This window comes from Marmota marmota, unplaced genomic scaffold (assembly GCF_001458135.2).
Source record: "Marmota marmota marmota unplaced genomic scaffold, marMar, whole genome shotgun sequence".
Lineage (NCBI taxonomy): Eukaryota > Metazoa > Chordata > Mammalia > Rodentia > Sciuridae > Marmota > Marmota marmota.
The window spans coordinates 130,413-135,076 of record NW_025999987.1 but is presented as its reverse complement, the minus strand read 5'-3'; the positions used below and the strand labels follow the sequence as shown (position 1 = coordinate 135,076).

General features: G+C 42.3%; 1 pseudogene; it reads right to left on the bottom strand.

Moving 5' to 3' along the window:
• Positions 1-1,443: 1,443 nt before the first annotated feature.
• LOC107160847 lies at positions 1,444-3,241 on the bottom strand (annotated as a pseudogene).
• Positions 3,242-4,664: the final 1,423 nt, after the last annotated feature.

Genomic DNA, 4,664 nt, shown 5'->3' with positions numbered 1-4,664 from the left:
GCCGCGGGGCGATTTGCTGAATAAGCAGTTACCCTCCGTGCGACAAACCTCTCGCGTTTGAGTCCCCGTAGCCGATCCTCGTGCGATGGAAATCCTTCCTCCAGGTTCCGGAGCACCCCACTATTGCTGGAAATTCCTAACAAGATATCCTTTAGCCGTCCTGACTTGTCATACTCCCACACAGTGAAGCAGCACACGGGGGTAATGCACTCCCCTCGCCGCCATCTTCCCACTCCTGTTGAACTTCTTTAAATCCCCGCCCTATCCCATTTTTTTTAAATACACTTTTTTATTTTGCATTTTTTTTTTTTAAAGAAAGAGTGAGAGAGGGGGAGAGAGATAGAGAATTTTTTTAATATTTATTTTTTACTATTTGGCCGACACAACATCTTTGTCTGTATGTGGTGCTGAGGATCGAACCCGGGCCGCACACATGCCAGGCAAGCGCACTACCGCCTGAGCCACATCCCCAGCACCCCCTATCCCATTTTTCCCCCCCATCCCACTCTTGATCTTACTCAGCCAAGTTCTATGTCAGCAAATGCAACCCTGTGCCTTCACATGTCTCTCTACCCAAGATTTCAATAAAAAATTAAATATTAGTGGTGTTATTGAATAAAAACTATAATATGCTTAAAAAAAGCCAGCTTATTTGTTGAATGTTGAAAGAAGGGACTAAAATTGGGTGTCACTGAAAGGGTAGTCGGGAAATGGCAGAGCTTGTTTAATTTGCTTCACTCTGATTTTTAGATCATGGGATTGTGTCCAAAGAAATTAATAATGCTAAGAAATATCCCAACCATTCATTATAAAAGGAAGACTATACCAATGTCTATGAAAAGCTTAAAATAACATGGGAAAATATTTAAATTATAAAGTTAAAGAAAAAATAGGATACAAACAACTGTGTATACTGTATGATAGTAACTCTATCAAGATAACCAACCAACCTGGGCTAAGGTAGAGCACTTGCCTACCATGTGGGACGCCCAGGGATTTCATCCTTAGACACAACACCTTAAACAAAACCAACAAAACACCTACCCAACCAAAATATGCCCTATGAGAAGCTGAAATAAAATGGTTCAGAAAGTTAACCATGGTTGTATTTAAGTAGTGTATCTACATAGTACTTTCTTTTACTTTTCTTTTTAAAGATTTTCTCAATTAGGAAGATTTTTTTTAAACTGTTACAAAAAGTCTGATAGAAGTATTGAATCTGAGTTAATGACTAAGTCCAGCTTATAAGAAAGGATGTGTGAACATTTATTAAACTATAAAACATTTCAGGCTTCTCCATCTACCCACTCTGGCCCAAGGATGGAGGGCTTCAGCCTCTCCTCTACCTGGGTGAAAAGTGTGACTAGGTTCTGTTGAAGAAAAATGCTGAACCAAATCCAAATGGTAATGCTATGAATTTATAGAAAGCAATAGAAAATATCAGACTTGGGAGCAATTTATTTACAATACAGGAGTGCTTTAATATTAGAATTAAACCCGAGGACATTTCTTTTTTGCTATATTGTGTATATATCAAGTTACAAAATCCAGTCCTGGTTTAGAAACTTAAACAAAACAACATTGTAATAAGAGCAGACCAAGAAAAGTGTGAAACTGAGAAAAACTGCTTCTGTAAAAATAATTTCCTTTAAGACTTTTGCTTACTCACAACTTAAGGCCTCCCACTTCTCCCCAACAGAGGCCAATCCTCTAATACTTTCTACCAAAGCATCCAATGGTTTGTCCATCCAACAAATACTTATGAACAAAATAAAAACCACCATTTCAGGACTCTAATTTAACTAAAGGCATTTTCCAAGTCACACACAGATTTATCAGCAAAGGGTGGGGCTTTACTAGCTTAAAGCACACCTTCCAACCAATCATGGCTCATCCAAAACTTTGCTTTCCCTAGGGAAATACTAGGAAACCAAACTCTAAATAAATAAATAAGTAAATAAGGGTTGGGGGAATCCCAATGGTAGAACACATGCTTAGTGTGCACAATGCCGTAGATTCAACCCAAGCACCAAAATAAATAAATAAATAAATAAATAAATAAATAATAAATAAATAAAATAAAATAAAAGGAGAAATTTGTTCATAAAATGCTGGACACTGGAGCCTTAAACAGATGAGAAACCTGTCCCTGCCTTAAGGACATTTCAATTTTCCTAAAATGGGAGATAGATATCAACCACAATCCATTAAGAGCAGACACCATCACATGCTGACTATTAAAAATACACTGCAATTCTCATTGATTATTTATTTAAACATCCTTACCCTGAAACTTTACTGACTTACTAGAGTGCGAAAATGCAACTACTTACTCCTGATGAGTACTTCTAAAAAGGGCAGTTATTTAAAGGACACTTTGTGATGTTTGCCCCTAAACATCACAATTCCTAGTGAAATTAAGAAACGGCGCATATTTTACTCCAAGAATAAGGCACTTTGCAATGAGATTAAGCGACCAGTCCTATTATCTAGATCAAGTCTCATCAGTACCCTGAAAAGCTGAGTCGTAAGAATGCTAATTTCAACTATCTTCAGTCTTCTCTTCCAACTGCTGATTGGCAATGTGCTCCTGTGTCAGCCGCTCCAAGTCTCTCTGTATACTGGGGTGGTCTTCCAGATCTTCACAGAGTGATCCGACGATGTCCAGTCTCCTGTAGTTCTGGGCTTGACTAGGCTTCGCACAACCTGGAGGCATCGCTCTTTCAGGGTATACACTGGCAGTGTGATGTTGGCAAAAGTAGGCTGTCCATCAACGGTGGCAGATGGCACAAATAATTTAGATAACCAGAAGCCCACCGTGTGTTCCTACACCTCTGAAGAGCCAAATACGGTCTCGGGAGGTGTGCATGCGGAGGTGCTGCCCGGCTGCAGCGTCCCATAGGGCTGCGGCTCACCGCGGAAGTTAAGCCACACCAGCAGCACAGCCTGGGGGCTGCAGTTGAGGAAGATGCCCCGGGAAAGCTCCCGCCAATTGAACGAGCGCAGCACCGGCAGAGGTTGCCCCGCCTCCATCTTCTCTGAGCCACTGGCCTCATCCGGACCTCGGCGCCCTGCTCCTTTCAGTCGCACTCTTCAGGGTTGAACAATCTGCACCCACCGCCTTGGCAGGCTCTTCTGGTTCCTCACCTTCCTGGCTTCACCTTCCCAGCCTAGAGGACCGCTTGGCCGCGAAGGGATTCGCCAGCCTGAGCGGGGCAGGGCTGGCCGAGGGTGCGTGCATGCGCGTGCGCGCGCTCCCGGGTAGGCTTGCTTGCTCTGTGCGCGTTCTCAACTGGGATAAAATGGGCGGTCCCCAGAATGGTTGGCTCCCTGTTTTAGTCTTTATAATGAAATTTCTTATTTGCTGAGTCTTTGATATTATCTCTTTACTTCTTTGCATATATATATATTTAGTTTTAGGTGGACGCCATATCTGTATTTTACATTTATGTGGTGCTGAGGATTATTAAACCCAGTTCCTCATGCATGCAGGGTGAGTACTCTACCACTGAGCCACAACCCCAGGCCCTGATGTTATGCCAGATTGGTGGGACCCCAACAGACCTCCAGGAGCCAAATCCGATGCAAGCACACAAGAGTCTTTATTGAAGCTCTAGCCTGGACTCACAACAGTTCCCAATGCAGTGGTCCCAGGGAGTGAGTCCTGGTCCTTTGTTCAGTGAGATTTTATAGGTTTTGGGGGGATACTCTATGCCTCACTACATCACACAGCAAATCATTCCATACTGTGGGAAAATCGAACATTGATTAGCACATTCAATGACGGGAACAAGATGGGTAGGGGTGATTGATTAGTACAAGAAGGGGATTCTTTTGAACTGATTGGTTTAGGCCAAGAGGGGTGTACGTGCTAAACTACATGGTTTCCCAACTTGTTATCCACCACCATAAACTACTTGGGGGGTCATCTGGCATTCCAGGTATTCTCCCTGTCTCATACTGATTGGAGGTTGCTAGGGGGGTTGCTATGGGTCCTCACCTAGCCTAACTGAGTCAGGGACACCTGGCCCCTCAGACCTCTCCTGTTATTTGCAGACAAACAACTCAGCAGAGTGGGTATGTGCTTAGGAGTGCTCTGTGGGTTTTTCCAAGGACAAGGGTTACGCCCCCTTCCTTAGGACAGGCTTTGAGGTAGAAGCTGCTGTTATTTATTTATTTTTAAAAATGGAGTCACATTAGTTTCTCACTACAAGTATATTTAATAAGTGCTTTTGAAGTATTTTTGTCCAACATCTGGGATCTCCAGAAACAGGTTTTATTGACTGTCCCCTCCCATGTATGTGTCACATTTTCATATTTCTTTGCTTGTTTCATATTTTTTGTTGTTAATGTTAGTGGCACCCCTTTCTCCACAGAAAATCTTAACTGGATTCCTCCAGAAATCTTCACCATGGCTGATTTTAGGACTGTCAACAAAAGAGTCTCTACAAAAGTGTTCAATGTGGATAAACTTCCTATTTTTGTGTTGCTCTATTTTACTTGGCTACTGGCCTGGAAGAAATTGGCACTCCAGGTGCTGAACACCCCTTACTAGTTTTTCACAAAATGTATCCAGTATAGTAGTTTGTAGAAATGTGTAAACAAGGCCTCTAGCCTTGAGCTGGAGCTTCATAGAGAAGTCTACTTTTTTTTTTTTTTTTTAA